Source organism: Vicugna pacos, chromosome 11 (genome assembly GCF_048564905.1).
Source record: "Vicugna pacos chromosome 11, VicPac4, whole genome shotgun sequence".
NCBI classification, from domain to species: domain Eukaryota; kingdom Metazoa; phylum Chordata; class Mammalia; order Artiodactyla; family Camelidae; genus Vicugna; species Vicugna pacos.
The window spans coordinates 48099145-48118903 of NC_132997.1; the positions used below are offsets into that span (position 1 = coordinate 48099145).

At 34.5% G+C, this 19759-nt stretch overlaps 1 protein-coding gene across 2 annotated transcripts in view; it reads right to left on the minus strand.

Annotated features, from left to right (window-relative positions):
- Positions 1-19759, minus strand: part of SAMD8 (sterile alpha motif domain containing 8) — a 46500-nt gene that overhangs the window by 25818 nt on the left and 923 nt on the right. The window lies entirely within an intron of this gene.

Below are 19759 nucleotides of genomic sequence, written 5' to 3' on the forward strand. Positions count from 1 at the left end.
AATGGAAATCCAAAGGACCCAGGATAACCAAAACAACTCTGAAAAAGAACATGCTTAGGTAGCTGATTTCAAGACTCACCATACAGTTCCCTTATCATACAGTGCTTGTTTTCCATTGTTATGTAACAAATTACCATAACTTAGTGACTACCCTGAAAACCAGCAACTTCTCCCATATTGAATCCCCTTGTAACTCAGAATCTCCTTCTCCAGGAAAAGCCCAGTCCTTTTTAAGGGCTTGCAGATCACAGATGATAATCTCCCTTTCTTAGTCAACTGTACCATATAATATAACATAATCACAGAGTGATAACCAATCATATTTACAGGTCTCACCCACTATACAAAGGTCATTGGAGGTCATTTTAGAATTCTATCATACTACCCTAATCAAGACAAAATGTTACTGGCATAAAGTTGAACAAATCAATGGAAAAGAATAGAGAATCCAGAAAAAGAGCTCCATCTATATGGATATCTGATTTTCTACCAATGTGCAAAGGCAATTCAGTGAAGAAAGAGTAGTCTTTCCATCAAATGGTATTGGAACACATGAATATCCATATACAAAAACCATTCATCTATACCTCTCACCACATACAAAAATTAACTTGAAATGGGTCACAGCCTAATGTAAATGGGTCACAGCCTAAAACTAGAAAAATTCTGAAAGAAAACACTTCTGACCTTAGGTTAGGTAAAGATTTTTTAGATATGACACCAAAAGCAAAATCTTTAAGAGAACAAATTAATAAATTGGAATTCATTTGTCTCGGTAGGGGATTGAAGGACTTTTAAGGTTTTTAGTATACAAATTTCTGCATTGTTTGAATCTTTTAAAGTAATATATTTCTATAATTAAAAGAGTAGAAAAATACATAGAAACTCACATATTATAACTGTAAATACTGTATGTTAGGTTTAACAAAGCACAACCAGCCCAGAACTGTAAAAGGAGACAATGACTAGAAACAACAAACTCTTTCCCTATTCTGCCTCACTGAAGCTATTTGTTTTGCCCTACCCTACCTCTGTGACTGACCAGCTGCAGGACAATCTGGCTACTACTGGAAATTATGACTTGACTAAAAGGAGCATTACTATCTATGAATAACCACTGACTCTGTGTCTGTGACAAATATGATGAATTGGCACTCAGCATCCTTTCCAATCTCCCTCTAGTTGTTTTCTGCTACCACAAAGCTAAAAACTATTCCCCAGGATCCCTTGCAAGTAAATGCAGATTAGGGTCAGCCAACTAGATGGTCTGATATGGGATGTGGAAAGCAGAAAGTGAAGTAGGGGCCATTTTCCTGAAGTTTTGGCTATCCACAAGAAAGACTATGGAACTGTTGTCTGTGTGTGACTGTGCATGTAATTCTTCAGTTTTCATTCACTAACTTTGTGTCAGGAAGCAGCTGCAATTGTAGAGTGGCAGCACTGGCTTCCTAACACCTGCATCACAGATATGATATGTTCTTTGTGAGTGTGTGTGTGTTAAACTATGCGTAACAGAAAATGTACAATTTTCATCATTTTTAAGTGTACAATTCAGTGGCTTTAAGTATATATACATTGTTGTGCAATTATCACCACCATCCATTTTCAGAACTTTTTCATCATTCCAAACAGAAACTCCATAGTCATTAAACAATAACTCTCTATCGTCCCCTCCCCCTAGCCCCTGTCAACCACTAATCCACTTTCCATCTCTGTGAATTTGACTATTCTAGATACCACATGTAGTAGAATTCTACAATATTTGTCCTTTTGTGTCTGGCACATTTTCCTTAGTATAATGTCTTCAAGGTTCATCTATGTTGCAGCATGTCAGAACTTCCCTCCTTTTTAAGGCTAAATAATATTCCAGTGTATGTATAAATCATACTTTCTTTATTCATCAATCAGTGGGCACTTGGGTTGCTTCCAACTTTGGCTATTGTGAATAATGCTGCTGTGAACATGGGTGTACAAATATCTGTTCAAGTCCTGTTTTCACTGCTTTGGAGTATATATCCAGAAATGGAATTGCTGGGTCATCTGGTAATTCTGTTTAATTTTTTCGGGAATCATCATACCACTTTCAAAGCAGCTGCATGATTTTACATTACCATCAGCAACACACAAATGTTCTAACTTTTCCACATCCTTACCTACACTCATTATTTTTTGTTGTTGTTTTGCTTTTAAGAGTAGTCATTCTAATGGGTGTGAAGTGGTATCTCATTGTGGTTTTGATTTGATTTTCATGATCAGTTATGTTAAGCATCTTTTCATGTGCTTTCTGGACATTCGTATATCTTCTTCAGAGAAATGTCTATTCGAGTCCTTTGCTCAGTTTTGAATTGGTTTGTTTTTGCTGTTGCTTACATGGCAAATTCTTAAACTGATAGCTTCATGCTGGCCTTCTAATACCCTAATAAAAGTATTGGTGACTGTGGCAAAGGTAGCACTCCTCTAGCATGCCAGCTCAAATCTTGTTCCAGAAGTCATTCCTAGTAGCCCAGCCCAGAGCCTAGAGTGCTTTGTCTCTTGTAACTGAACCCTGACAGAATATACCCATACAAGCCCTTCAGTCTTGCAAGCTGTCATCTTTCAAATCAAGTAAAGTACCCAAAGTTAAAGGCTTCAAGCTCTCTCATGAGGTCCAATTCTGGTATGTAAGGCAAAGAACTTTGTGTTGTTTCCTCTAATTTCCTGGGAAATTAATTAAGCAGGATATGGTTTTATCTGTTCTTCTCATTATATAAATTTACTCTTGCATTATCTTTGGCATGAATGACATGTTTTATTACAATAAGCTGTTCAACTATTTTTTTCTCAACAAAGCACACTGTATCAGTGGAAAAAGATTTGAATACTAAAATGTCCCATCAAAAATATAAACAAAACAAAGGCTCTGATCTGGCCATTTCATCTATTAATTAGGTTTAACAGTATCAAGAATAAGAAACTAGACAAATACCATACTACAAATTATAGAAAGAGGAGAAAAATGAAAATAAGAATGTATTTAGTAAACAAACAAAAAAGTATCTAGCATCTAGGGCAGTAGGAGAGCTTATTAGTGAGTTTTTTATTTGTTAGGTTACCTTTGTTTTGTTTTTATAGAAGATAGTACTGATTACTAAGAACATTACTAAGGGCTTTATGATTAACACATACTAAGTTCTCAATAAGCATTATTAAATGAATGTGCAAAACAAAAAAGCAAGAGTCAAAATAATTAAATAACTCAATTCCTCAATGTTGTTTTGAACAAGATCATTTAAAAAAAAACCAAAAAAACCCTGCCTTTAGACCGGTTATTTCATTCTTTTTTTTTTTCATGCTCATGAGTGACTTTTTTTTCAATTTTTTAAAAATTGAAGTATAGTTTCAGGTACATAGCAAAGTTATTCAGTTGTATAGTTGTATACATACACATATTCTTTTTCAGATTCTTTTCTATTATAGGTTATTACAAGATAATGACTATAGTTCCCTGTGCCATACATTTATTTTATATATAGTAGTGTGTATCTGTTAATCCCAAATTCTGATTTATCCCTCTTCCTCCCTTTCCCCTGTGGTAAGCACAAGTTTGTTTTCTGTCTGTGAATCTATTTCTGTTTTGTAAATAAGTTCATTTGTATCATTTTATTAGATTCCTCATATAAGTGATATATTTGTCTTTGACTAACTTCACTTAATCTCTAGGTGTATGCTGCTGCAAATGGCATTGTTTCCTTCTTTTTATGACTGAGTAATATTCCATTGTGTATATGTGTGTGTATATACATATATATATATATATATATATATATATATATATTTATCTCACATCTTTACCCATTCATCTGTCAATGGACATTCAGGTGGTTATTTCATTCTTAAAGAGTATACACTCATAAAAAGATTTAAAATTTTCCTTTTATTTATGCATATTTTAATTATAAAATTTTATTGTAAATTCTTCAGGGCTTCAGATAGTTTTATATCAACAAATTTAGAATATCCAACTCTCAAGAGATAACCCTTGGTCACTAACTTGGTAAATTCACAAGGATCAGGATCTGGTATTCAGCCCTGAAAGTTCAAAACTCGACCTTGTTAGTACCCCAGAGTTGACCAAACCAAGGAAGACTAAGAGCAAACTCACAAGGTATTCTCAGATAAACTAGAATGCCAATACTAGACACTTAATGTCTAGAAAGAAAAGCACAAGCACCTTGACTCAGGCACATCCTTTTATAATTTGAACATATCTAGGAAGCTGATTTAATAATCAGTATGTCACTTGTAAAGAAAGCAATCAAATCAAAGAAAAGCAGATGAGCTTAAGCTAAATTTAATTCAGACTTTTATGAAACCTAATGTAACATCTGTGCCAGAGAGTACCTGTCTAGAATAGGTTACTCATATCTCCCAGGCTGTCTGTTTCCCTCCTCAACAGTGTGGGATATAAAAAGCCAATTCTGACTCCTCCTTTGCCTATGCTCTAAAGAAACTATACATACAATGGCTTTCAACACTGGCTAGACATTAAAATAGTATGAAATTTTAAAACATGCCTGTACCATTGCCCATGCTCTACCCCAGGACAACTGGGTCTCCCAAGAAATAGGAGCTTTACATCTATATATTGTTAAAAGCTCTCGAAGTGATTCTGATACATACCAAGAGTTTCAAAACACTATGTTAGACCACTCAGTCTAATTCTGCTTGTTCTTCTACTTCTGGCATGGCTAACATTAACCTCTGAGGTGCGTTTGCACACATCTTATTTCAACTATTGCATGTTAATTTTATGTCGAGTTGTCTGTCCTATCTTACAATCTACATGATACAACTGAATAAAATATAGTTAAACACATACACAAAACTGTGAAAAGAAGTATCACACTTTAGGGTTGACTGCTGATATATAATATTAAAAATAATAGTCTGTATATAGGATCAAAATCCAGTGCCCAGAAAACAGAATTTTGATTATTACAATCAAATTTATCCACAATTTATATATCTCTGATAATTATAAGGAAATAAATGAATTTTCAATATGATGAGAATTCTAAAAAATCTATAATAAACATTTTAAAATCTATAAATCCCTGGTAGAATTTAGTACTTTTATTTTCAACCTGTCCTTTAGCTCCAAAGAAAAACTGAATGATGTGAGGGGGAGCACTGAGTTACCAAAATTCTTGGAGTTTAATTTCAACACCTGAATTAACTCTTTAGGTGATTTAAAATAATCTAAACTCGTTGCACTTCAATACCCTTACCTGTAAAATGAGGAAGGAGAGAAAGGGCTAACAGAAGAAAACTAACATTTTATGAACACTTGCTACAGGTCAGACAGTGGTAGGGTGATTTCACATGTAATTTCATTTTTATTCTTCCTCCTCTCCTCCATCATCTCTATCATCACCATTACCATCATAATTCCTGCTTCATCTTTGCCTAGTTGCTTTGGGGGTTCTGTCTACCTGGACCTGTTTTATATTTTCCACCTCTAGAGACCTCCAAGCTCTCTTCAGTGTATCAGATAATGAGATGAATACACAGCAATAACAACAGCAGAAGCAGTCACGTTTATGGAATGCTCGTGTACCGTTCTGAGCATTTTATCTGTACAATCTTATTTAATCCTCACAACAGTTTTTTTAAGGTAGATATTACTATTGTCTCTCTTTTACAGATGAGACAACAAAGATAGAAAATTTAAGTAAAGTGACCAAGGTCCTACAACTTGAAACTGGCAAGATTCAAATTCAAGATTCAAACACTTCAAAACATTTGCTTTATACATATACACACATATTGCTAAATCATTTAACAGTGAAGACATTAAGATATCATAAATACTTCAGCATGCATCTTCTAATAGTAATGACAACTTCTTATACAAGCACAATACTCCTTACCACATCTAAGAAAATCAACCATAATATCACCCCCAATGTCCCAAGAATGTATTTTTATGTTTTTCCTTCAAAATCAGGATTCATGCACTGCAATTGGTCATCACTTCTCTTCAGTCTCTTTTAGTCTAGAACAGTGCCCCATCATTGGGGGATGGAAGGAGAAGGGTTGAGTTCAGGGCAGTTCTGTAGATTGACCTACAATCTGGATTTACATCTTTAATTATCTTCTCTAGTCTAAACCATTATACTATGATGTCAGAGGTTAAGATAACAGCTAAAATTAGCACAGATCTTTAACAATTAGCATAAATTTAACTATTCAGATGGCATTGGGAGTGTTTCTTAAAACATGAACTTTTATCTACTATATGTCTAAGGCTGTATAAACAAACCATTTTCTAGTATCCTTAAGGCCTTCATTTTTCTACATAGATGGCTAATTTAAATCTGACAATGCCAAATAAGACTAGCTAACTAGTCTCTGACTTTAAAGAAGTCCAAAAAGAGGATAAAACAAATATCTTCAAAATAAGAAAAGCACACTGGAAACAAGATCCAGATGACTTTTAGGTGATTTATAATATAGAAGAGAATTATGGAGGAAAGTAGGGCTTTTTTATTATAAAAATCAATTTTTGTTAAAAGATCCTTTTGCAGATAAAAACAATACATTTTCTTCAATGTCTGTCTGGAAATCTGTGCTAACTATTCAGGTACCAAAACAAGGTAAATGTATGTGTTAATAATGCAATACAAATTGAGACAGGAGGGAAGGGGGCAGGGCACAACCACTAAAGGAATGACAGCAACCAAAATGGTGGAAGATTCACCTCCTATAGTTGGCCTTGAGGATTAAGAGGTTTAACTCCTAGTAGAACTTGAGCTTCATTATGTGCTCACGTGTAACAGTGTGATCAAATAACATGCCCACAGGCGCCATGACAGCTCCAAGGCTAACCGCAAAAGGCCAGAGAATGGGCGGTGGCCCAATTCCTGGTAATCTCAGCCCCTTCCCCAGGGCAGTTGGATTGATCCCACCTGTAAGCATGTGAAGCTACAGAGACCATAAAAAGTGACACCAGCACGCCTAGTGGCCCTTTGCATTCTCTCTCCTTTGGAGATGGCCAGCACTCTGTCTATGGAGTGTGTACCTACTTTTACTTTAACCTTAGCACCCAATTCTCCCACACCTCTTTCTTTGCCTTTCTTTTGCCTTACACCCTATGCAGTATGTATCTCTCTCTATAAATCTACCTTTACTCAACGGTGGCTCGCACCTGAATTCTTTCCTGCGCGAAGCCAAGGACCCACACTTGGCATGGCATGTGCCAGGGGCTCAACTGAGACCTGGGACATGGCCCTCCTTACACCCCACATTCGTTTTCCTTCATCAAAATAGCTAGATAAAAAGTAAATCTTTCTATTTCAGGCTTGCAACTATTCATTTCCCTTAAACTCTGTAATCACCACTAGCTCACCAGCCCAGTATCCCTGTGTATACTCACAATCAATAACCCTCTTCTTCCCCTCATAGTAACCACAAACCCACATTTGTGGTAATCCTTTGTTTTCCTTTATAGTTTTACTATCAAAGCATGTATCCATAAACAATTCAGCTTTCCCTGTTTTTCTATTTTATACAAGTGGAATCATACTATATGTATTCTTTAAGTCTTACACAAAAGTACATTGCAGAACTCACCTGTTATTTAAAAAAGAATCTGAACCAGACAGACTACTCTTGGAAAAAGTTCAGAAGGCTGTTAAATTGATTTAAAAAAAAATAGACTTAAGAGTCAAAATAATATAGGAAATGTCAAATAGTCATTATAATTTGTCCATGAAGACAAAACAAAAGTATATTACCTAGAAAGAGTTAACAGCACAAAACAGGAAAGCATATTCAATCAGAACTAATAAAGTTTCTTATCATATCCTTCAAATGAAGAAGACAGAGTACACATTGTCCCTTAGTGTCAACTAGTTAATCCTTTCTGAGCAAAAAAATCCAAGAGGGATTGTTTTTTTAACTTTTGTATCATAAGCAACAAGGTATCCAAACAATGGTATAGGAATACAGTGAGCAAGATGTTCAAGTACAAGATACTTGATATCTCCTGGGTGTTGTTCCTTAAAAATGTACAACTGACTCTTAAACAGCCCAGGGTTTAGTGGTACCCATCCTCCACTTTGTTGAAAATCTACAAATATCCTGTAGTTAGCCCTCTATATAGGCAGTTGCTTCACACCCATAGTTCTGCAACCAGGGATCCAACCAACTGCAGATGGTGTAGTAGTGCAGTATTTACCACTGAAAAAAATGCACAAATAAATGGCCCCAAGCAATTCAAACCCATGTTGTTCAAGGATCAACTGTATATCCTAACTCATCCAACTCTAATTCCAAAATGTGTTCAGTGTGTTTTCAGGAAGTACAACGGGTAATAATTAGCTCAGCTAACATTTAAGGCAGTTTCAAAGTGCCAGCATGTTCTAAGTGTTCTACTTACACATTCAAATAATCCTCCCAACAACCATATAAATAAGTATCATTATCTTCCTCATTTTACAGATAACTGAAACTTGCCCAAGATAAACTTGTACTAGTAACTAGCACAAACAAATTTTCAACCTAGACAATCTCATTTCGAAGTCCATGTTCTTACTCACTACAACACACTGCCTCACATGAGCTGAGGATGCTTCTATTTCTGTAGGGTTTGAATCTCATAAATTTTAAATATTTTCTAGTTATCAGCAGAGGAATTTATCAAAGGTCTTCAGTTACATTAAAGATTACATTAATGAGACTGCCTAATAATGAAGGCTTTTTGAATAATAAATTTTGCACTGTTCAGTCTCAAATGTTTACTGTCTGCTGTATACAGATGTCAGATAGCAAGGCACTGGGGATATAAACAGTCTTCAGATGCTCTCTTGTTACATTTGTTCATCTATTAGATACTCACTGTGCACACATTATGTGAAGGCACACTAAGCAATGTGGCATTTACCTAGATGAATCTGAAGCAGATTCTGCCCTTAAAGATTGTATAGTCTAGAAAAGGATAATAAAGAAAATCATTTTTAAAGAAGGTAAAAAGAATTACAGTTGCCAGTTCTTCATCAACATTAGCTCACTTAATCCTCAAAACACCACCAATAAAGTAGTTAATTATGTAACTTGCTTAAAAATTGTAAAGTCTTGAGTTGGAAAGAGGGATTATTTCCAGTTGATGAGATCAGAGAGAGCTCTTGGAAGTGACATTTGAACTGAGGCTTAAAGGAGAAGTGAAACTGTAGGGAGAAATGGAGAAATAAAACCACACTAGCCGAGGAAACTGCAGGCACAAAAGTATGAAGACAGAAAACAGAATTTTTAGTATTCATAGGGCACAAGGGCGTATTAGGACACTAAGATGAAAATACATATTGGGGCCAGATAATGGAAACTTCTGTCAAGTTGAGGATATTCTATAGATAATGGGGAGCCACTAGAGATTTCTGAACAAGAGGATGATATAATCAAAGTGTACTTTAGAAAGAATAGTTGTCAGAAGTGTAAAATGATTGTGAGGGTTGAATTAGGAAGCAAAGCAACAACAACGAGCAAAAGACATGAAGAGGCATGTTATTAAAGATGGTATGCACGTGAAAGCACATGAAAAGGTGTCCAGTCACTAGGAAAATGCAAACTAAGTCTATGATGAATTATCACTATACACCTATTAGAAGAGCTAAAATAAATTGTGACAACAGGAAATGCTGGCAAGGATGCAAAGAAACTGGATCTCACACATTGCTGGTGGTAAAGTAAAATTGTATAACCATGCTGGAAAATAGTTTGGCAATTTCTTAAAAAGCTCAACATAAACTTATCATACAACCTAGCAACTGTACTCGTGGGCATTTACCCCAGAGGAATGAAAACCAATGCCCACACAAAAACCTGTACACAAATGTCCCTAGCTTCATTACTTGTAATAGCTGAAATGCATAAAAACAAAATATCTAATAATATATGAATAGTTAAACTGTGATACATCCATACTATGGAATCCTACTCAGCAATAAAAATAAACTATGGATATTCAGAATAGATTGGTCTCAAGGGCATCATGCTGGGTGAAAAAAGCCAATCTAAAAGGTCACATACTGTATGATTCCATTTATGTAACATTCTCAAAATGACAAATTATACTGGTAGAAAAAAGATCAGTGGTTGCCAGAGGTTACACAGATAGTGTGTGTTAAGGGATGGGGGTAACCTAAGAGAGATCTTCACAGTGATGGAATATTCCTATACATTAATTGGGGCAATGGTTGCACAAATCTATTTATGATAAAATGACGCACACCTATATCCAAACATTGAGTCAATGTCAATTTCCTGGTCTGGATAAGTTAATGTAATTATGCAAGACATGACTATTGAAGGTACATGGGATCTCTCTGTAATGTTTATAATTTCCTGTGAATCTATAATTATTTCCAAATAAAAAAATTAAGAAAATTTTAAAGGAGCAAAACGTCCTAAAAAATAGCACATAGCATATGTAACATATGTATATATTTTAAAATAAATAAAATATCAAACTATTAATAGCTATTTCTCCAGTGGACTCTTTCATTCGCTACATTAATATTTCTACAATTTCTAAGTTTTATACAATGAAGATGTAATACTTGATAATGAGATGGAAAGGTTCTTTTAAGAAAATGAGAACAGTATTATTTCTTACCTGTTTGAAGCACATCACACAAACAGATATCAATCGAAAAAAATTAAGAAAATAAATCCAACTCAATTATTGTCCCATCTATGCATATACACACTAAATAAAAGATAAGAAATAGTGATGCAACTAGTAAGATCAAGATGTACAAGAGAAGATGTGACTATAAATCCAGCTCCATCACCCATTAACAGTGAGACTCTGGAAAATGACTTAGCCTTTATACTTTAACAGATTAAGACATTTCAAAGAGAAACTAATCAGAAATGTTAAACATCATGTTTTGTGAATCAGGATGACAGAGATCTTACGACGTTAGAATTGGAAATTAACTGGAAGATTTAGTACAACGCCTCAATTTACAGCTGAAGAAACTAAGGCTAAAGAATTAAATACATTTCAAACAGCTATTCCAACACAGAATCTGATATAAAACCCAGAAAGCATAGTAGTAAGAGTGTTGGTTCTGCAATCAAACTGCCTACGTTCAAATTGTGGATTCACCATTCACAGCTATGCGACAAGCAGAAGTTACTTTAACCTCTTTGGGCCTCACTATTTTTATCTGTAAAATGAGGAGAATACTAATTCCTACTCCACAGGCTTGTTGTGAAGAATACAGACTAATTCCTGTAATGCATTTGTAATAATGCTTGGCAAACAGAAACTGCCCAGTAAATGCAAGCTGGTATTGCCACCATCAATTCCTCTCTTTGCTAGTGTTGCCCTAGGCCTGAAATTAAACCATTAGGATAGTTATCTATAGTCAATAGTCAAATCCACTCAACTCTTGAAATCTTTGGGTTAATACAAAAGAAATGAGTATTTGAAAACATCTGTTAAAGATTTTGCTCAAGGTAGAATTGCCTTTCAGAGAAACAACAATACAATCAAGTAAAATAAAATGACAAACAGAATAGTGATTCCAGTTAAGCAGTGCAGAATTTTACACATCAACATGAGTTTCTCATATAAAGACTTATTTAATATCAAATTTAATTAAAAAAATTTTTTTCAACAGGAGCATACCACTCACCAACATTTTAAAAAAGTATGTTACAGGCTGATGCAATTGATTATTGTTGATACCAAAAGAACTTCTATACTTTAACAATTTGGGAATAAATTGGGACAATTTCCTAAAGTGACAGGCACCAACAAGTAGAAAGACAAACTATTGCACTGGTCTTCATTATGCAAACACACAAAAGACCCAATGCCTTCTAATTTATCATTATGCAGTTTTTAGAATACAGAGGGACATATCAACAAAATAAAACCTTTACTTGTTATGTGTTTCATGGAACCAATGTCTATGTTCAGATGGTGACTGTAGTGACTTAAATATGCTGGAGTCCTAAGAGGGAAGTTCACAGTGATAGAGGCCTTCCTCAGAAAAGAACAATCTTAAATAACCTAACTTACCACCTAAAAGAATTAGAACAAGAACAAACAAAACCCAAAGTTAGCAGAAGGAAAGAAATAATTAAGATCAGGGAGGAAATAAATAACATAGATTAAAAAAACAACAGAAAAAAAAAACAATCACACCAAAGAGCTGGTATTTTGAAAGAGTAAACAAAGTTGACAAACCCCAGGCCAGGCTCACCAAGAAGAAAAGAGAGAGCACACAAACAAACAAAATAAGAAGTGAAAATGGAGAGATTACAACCAGTACCACAGAAATACAAAAAAATCGTAAGAGAACACTATGAACAACTATATGGCAATAAATTGGACACCTTACAAGAAATGGACAAGTTTCTAGAAACATATAGTCTACCACAACTGAATCAAGAAGAAACAAATCATTTAATAGGGGGGAGGGTATAGCTCAAACGGCAGAGCACATGCTCAGCATACACAAGGTCCTGGGTTCAATTCACAGTACCTCCTGTAAAAATAAATAAATAAGTAAACCTAATTACCTCCTCCCACTAAAAAAAAAAAAAGAAAGAAAGAAAAAAAGAAAAAGGAGAAGGAGAAGGAGGAGGAGGAGGAGGAGGAGAAGAAGGAGGAGGAGGAGGAGGAGGAGGAGGAAGAGGAGGAGGAAGAGGAGGAGGAAGAAGGAGAAGGAGAGGGAGAGGGAGAGGGAGAGGAGGAGGAGGAGGAGGAGGAGGAGGAGGAGGAGGAGGAGGAGGAGGAGGAGGAGGAAGAGGAGGAAGAGGAGGAGGAGGAGGAGGAGGAGGAGGAAGAGGAAGAGGAAGAGGAAGAGGAAGAGGAAGAAGAAGAAGAAGAAGAGGAAGAAGAAGAAGAAGATATAGATCACTTGAACAGACCAATCACTAGAAGTGAAATAGAATCAGCAATAAAAACCTCCCTGCAAACAAATGTCCAGGACCAGATGGCTTCACTGGGGAATTCTAAAAAATATATGAAGAAGAGCTCATATCAATCCTTCTCAAACTCTTTCAAAAGATTGAAGAGGAGGGAATACTGCCAAACTCATTCTATGAAGCCACCATCACCCTGATACCAAAGCCAAAGACACTACCAAAAAAGAAAGCTATAGGCCAGTATCGCTGATGAACATAGATTCAAAAATTCTCAACAAAATATCAGCAACAACACATAAAAAAGATCATACACCACAATCAAGTTGGATTCATCCCAGGGATACATGGATGGTTCAACATACACAAATCAATCAACGTGATACACCATGTCAAGAGAAAGGACAAAAATTACATGATCATCTCAACAGATACAATAAAATCTGATAAAAGTCAACACCCATTTATGATAAAAACTCTTACCAAAGTGGGTTTAGAGGGAATATACCTCAAAGTAACAAAAGCTATTTATGACAAACCTACAGCCAGCATAATACTCAACAGTGAAAAGCTAAAAGCCTTTCCACTAAAATCTGAATCAAGACAAGGATGTCCACTCTCACCACTTCCATTCAATATAGTATTGGAAGTCCTAGCCCTAACAATTACACAAGAAAAAGAAATAAAATGGATCCAAATTGGAAGAGAAGAGGTAAAACTGTCATTATATGTGGATGACATTATACTGTATATAGAAAATCCTAAAGAGTAAGAGAATTTGGCAAGGTAGTAGGATACAAGATTAACATACAGAAATCAGTGGTATTTCTATACACTAACAATGAAATACAAGAAATGAAAGTAAAGAAACAAGCCCCTTTAAAATTGCATCTAAAAAAATTAAATACTTAGGAATAAATCTGACCAAGGAAGTAAAAGACTTATATGCAGAGAACTACAAAACACTGACTAAGGAAATTAAAGATGACTTAAAGAAATGGAAAGATATCCTATGTTCTTGGATTGGAAGAACTAATATTGTTAAAATGGCCATAGTATCCAAAGCAAACTAGAGATCTACTGCAATCCCCATCAAACAACCCAGGACATTTTTCACAGAATTAAAATAAATAATCCTAAAATTTATTTGGAATCACAGAAGACCCAGAATTGCCAAAGCAATACTGAAGAAAAAGAATGAAGCTGGAGGAATAACCCTCCCAAGCTTCAGACAATACTACGTAGCTACTGTAATCAAAACAGCATGGTATTGGTACAAAAGCAGACATATGGATCAATGGAACAGAATGGACAGCCTAGAAATAAACCCACAAACTTTTCATCAATTAATCTTTGACAAAGGAGGCAAGAACATAAAATGGAGTAAAGACAGTCTCTTCAGCAAACGGTGTTGGGAAAACTGGGCAGCTGCATGTAAATCAGTGAAGTAAGAATACTCTCTCACACCATACACAAAAATAAACTCACAATGGCTTAAAAACTTAAATATAAGACAAGACACTATAAACCACTTAGAAGAAAATATAGGCAAAACATTATCTGACATAAATCCTGAGATTCTCCTAGGGCAATCTATATAAGCAATAGAAATAAAGGCAAAAACAAGCAAATGGGACCTAATTAAACTTATAAGCTTTTGCACAGCAAAGGAAACCATAAACAAAACAAAAAGATGACCTATGGAATGGGAGAAAACATTTGAAAAGATGAGACTGACAAGGGCTTAATTTCTAGAATATATAAACAGCTCATACAATTAAATAAGAAAAAAGCAAACAACCCAATCCAAAAATGGGCAGAAGACCTAAACAAGCAATTCTCCAATGAAGACATACAAATGGCCAACAGGCACATGAAAAAATGCTCAATATTGCTCATTATCAGAGAAATGCAAATCAAAACTACAAAGAGGTATCACCTCACACCAGTCAGAATGGCCATCATTCAAAAGTTCACAAATGATAAATGCTGGAGAGGGTGTGGAGAAAAGGGAACCCTCCTACACAGTTGGTGGGAACATAGTTTGGTGCAGCCATTATGGAAAACAGTACAGAGAATCCTCAAAAAATTAAAAACAGACTTACCATATGATCCAGCAATCCCACTCCTGGGCATACATCCAGAGGGAACCTTAATTCAAAAAGACACAAGTGCCCCAATGTTCATAGCAGCACTATTTAAAATAGTAAAGACATGGAAACAACCTAAATGTCCATCAACAGATGACTGGATAAAGAAGCTGTGGCATATTTATACAATGGAATACTACTCAGCCATAAAAAATAATAAAATAATGCCATTTGCAGCAACATGGATGAAACTGGAGAATGTCATTCTAACTGAAGTAAGCCAGAAAGATAAAGAAAAATACCATATGATATCACTTATATGTGGAATCTTAAAAAAAAAAAGACAAATGAACTTATTTACAAAACAGAAACAGACTCACATAGAAAACAGACTTATGGTTATGGGGGGGAGGGGGGAAGGGATAAATTGGGAGATCGAGATTTGCAGATACTAATATATATAAAAGAGATAAACAACAAGTTTATACTGTATAGCACATGGAACCATAGTCAATATCTTGTAGCAACTTACAGTGAAAAAGAATATGAAAATGAATATAGATATATTCCTATATGACTGAAGTATTATTCTGTACACCAGAAATTGATACAATATTGTAAACTGACTGTACTTCAATAAAAATATATTAAATAAATAAAGAGATATGCTGGATTTTTTTTTGTAGTTTCACTCAGTTACGTGTGTGATTTTGTGTGTGTGTGTGTACAAAATACTCTAAAATACTGGAGTACAGTTTTAGAGATATCTGAAGCAACTGTCCTCTTTAAATACCATACCATACATTCAAATGCCCCAAAAGAAATTTATAACAATTGATGAAACTTGGTTCATAAATAAAATGTGCTGTTTTGGGAAGTTATTACTGATTCGGTATACAGTAAAATTTTTTTAAAGTTATCATTTCCAAGTGATGTATAAAGCCTAAGAAATAATATCCATACTCCAAGACAAAAAAATGGGAAAGAGTTTTTTTTAATTATACAGAGTTAATGTTAATACATTCTCCTTAAGGCGATTATATATTACAGTTCCACTCATACTATTAAAATAAGCTTAAATCCAATTTTACCTAATAAAGCTTATTTAATACACACAACAGAGACAAATTATACCAGTGTGCAGATCTGTAAACCAGAGCATAAAAGTCATTTTTTATGAAAGAAAACCAAAGTGTAGGAGGACACAGTTCACTTTGGGCATTTAACTCTCTGTCTGTGGTATCTGAGACTATGCAGTTTTTAAAAAATTCTATTTAAAAATTTTAAACTTAAATTAAAATCTTTTCATTGATCAAGCAAGAACTATTATTTTCACTTTATATTTATCAAAAAGATAGTTCACTTTTTCTTAGTAAGCACTGTTTCCATAGTATCTATGAATCTGCTATAATTACAAAACAGTTTCAGAGACCCTGAACCACTTTGAAACTCTAGCAGTGATTTTCTACTGTTTTGCTATGTTTCACTTCCGAGCAGTAGAATCTGGGGCAGCACATTTGAAAATAAATTAAATTGCCTCCTCAGTTACATTATCATTCTCTTGGCTGCACTTCATTCAGCCCCAGGACATTTTCTTGTTGTGCAGATCATGTACTCTTATATACTGTTACTTTAAAAAAAAGTCATCATGTATTCCAAAGAACACAAAACTTTTCAGCTCCAACTTGCCTTTAAACTAAGACTTCCACTATTAGGTTGCACCTAATTCTTATACCACATTCAGAACTGTCTCAGTTCAATGAATAAGAAATCTAACAGACAACACTGTGTAGTTTATTCCTCCAGTTATAATAAAAGTTCTCACACAACGGTCAAAAATATAGTGGTAAGCTTGATATAGGATCCTTAATCTGGTTGCATATCAGAGCACACCAGTAAAAAAGCCAATTATATAAAATTCAAATTTTTACTCTAATCACTAAAATATTATTTGGGCAGACTAGTAGCAGTTTGACAGATTGACTGGTTAAAAAAAAAGTTTATTGTTAAATATGCTACACCTCCAAATCAAATTAACATAATGGAAAATGAGAAACTGGCTCAAGACTTCAAACTCCATTACAATATTGTAAAAAATACACTGGATTTGAACCCAAAATTTAATGTATAGTTTTGACAATCTTTGACTTTCATACCAATATTATATTGATGAAACTGACATCGACTTAATTTAGTCTCGAAGTCTCACACTAAAACCAATTTGCAAGCATTTCCAATAACTCAGTGAAACAGTTTAACTTACAGGAAGCCCCTAAATTAGCAGAATTCAAGAATTTCTTAAATGTCAAGAATTTTAAGAGAATAGAAAAAGGGTCAAGATAACAGATTACCACCTCTGCCACAATTCAAAAGCTAAACTAAACACACAATAAAAATTCAAGACAAATACAAATATAGGTCTCTGCCTCCACAAAATTCATCTAAAGTACATATCATAAAACACTATTTTATGGTGAAACACTGTGCTGAAACTGTTACAACCAAGTTTTTCTAGTTTCTACCATCTTAAGCAAAAGCCAAGATAGACTCACATTATGTTACAGTCAGTACTGGGTGATTTTATTACTAGCAGGGTCCAGTGTAGTGAAATAACAAACCATTTCAAATATGAAGGCTTGAATCTGGATTCAGCCAGGTTAGGCTTAAGATTCAGTGATGACGGTGCTTTGTGTATGGGAGGAGGGGGTGCAGGTCTGTCACAAATCCGTATCTGTATATTCAGATGGCAAATTACCAGACAGCAACAAAGGCAGCGTGTAAACACTGAATTGTTTTCCAAGGGCACCTGGCCCATGCTATTCTATTTTTAGGTAACCTCCTGATTTCTCAAAGCCCAGAAAACCAAAAGACCTAAAGTAAGAATCTCTGTCACGATTAATGGCCGAGTTAGGTGCACCCTACTATAACACCATAATACTCCATCATGACTGGAGGTAAGAATTTTTAAAGAATAGCTAGTTAATATGGTCATTATTATAAGACAAAATAATAATAAGTAATAATATTCACTAGAACGTCTGTGATTCAACAGTTTCAAAAACAATGCTCAAATTTCAATTCTCAGAAAAGCCATGAAAATGTCTCTAAATCAGCTATGGCAAAGTTCTGAAAAAGCACTGATGATCTAGGGATTAACAAAACAAAAATGTTTACAAGTAGTTGTGCAATGTGAAGTGTCTTTGCAGAATGAAGAAGATGCTACTGAAGCCAAAGATGGTTTACCTAAATGTCTGCATGTTCTGCCATCATACTCATGATGGCTTCTTTTGGAGAAATACAGATTTTCTTGCCTTAGACAAACTGCTCTACCATAAAACTGATTTTCTTTACAACTAAGTGGCTGTGAAAACTGTCAAAGCAAAACAAAGATAAAATAACTATTAGGCATTCTAATATGTTAACTGTACAATTTCATCAATTTATTTTTATAGTAACATTAAAATGTAACCTTAATAGAGAGTTCTTATATTTCAGTTCAGTTCAGCAAAATTTTACTTGCCAAGATTTTTATTTAGAGCCAGGTATTAAGCAAAGTCTCTAGAGAATCTCGGTCTGGTGAAGGCAAACAGAAACATAAATAAACAATAGTAATACTAAGTATACTTTTTCAACTAAAGATCATTTGTATTAATTTGAAGAAAAGGGGGTTAATCTTTTAACAACAGCTAGAAACAAAGCTAAGCATTTATCTCTCCTTTGAAGAAATACTTACTGAGTATTTGAAGATATGACATAGTCTATACACATAAACTAATTCAACAGTTTGCTGCAATCAGTAAATTATCATCTCATGAAGATTAAATGACAGATACCCATTTAGAGTAGAAATACTTGATTCAAAGTTTGTTTTGAAATAGTCAACAACTTTGTAAACTTGTAACTGGATAACAAGTTGTAAAACAACATATGAGACGTGGCTAAAGTCAAATGCTTTCACAAAGCCATGTTATAATTTAACAAATCCACAAAGAAATTAGTTTATCTCTATTAAAGAGAATATAAATATTGCAAACACTACTTTTATGGCACAATTATGGTTTTGCTATTAAGTGTTCCATAAAAGGCATCTATTTACCCACCTATCTCAGTTCCCCTGTCAACTACAAAACCCCCCTTTATTTTTCTAGATGACTCTACTAAAAATATTATTCATACAATATTTGCAAAATTGCATTAATATTGGTCCTGCAAATCTGTCCAAAGTACCCTCCTAATTTTTAAGAGGTAACTCCAATCCTGGAGTAATGGATGAGAGGGAAGATCTGCTAGCCTCCTGGGCTGTGGTGATTTCACATACAGTTTTATGTATCTTTTTAACCCAGATATTTGAATTGACCATATTTTTACCCTGTGGTAAATATGTGTCAATTGAAGCTGTCAAATGAAACCAGTCAATACTGAGTATCTGTAAAATCTAAGTGCCCAAATTCTTGCTTCGAGTTTAACTTTTTAAATTTAAAGGTAATGTATTAAATCTTTTTTAAAATATATAAATTTGTCTGGTATTTAAGATAAATTTAAGAAAGAGTTACAGAAAAAAACACACTATTACACACACACACACACACACACATATTACTGTTAGAAAAAAATCCAAAAGATAATCTTCATTTTCAGAATCACTCCTTTCACTATCTTTCAAACATCACTTCCTTTCACTACTTTCCCCTAGTCTTTGGGCAAATCAGTGCTTAACACCGCCCCTTCTACCCCAGATTCTTAAAAGGATT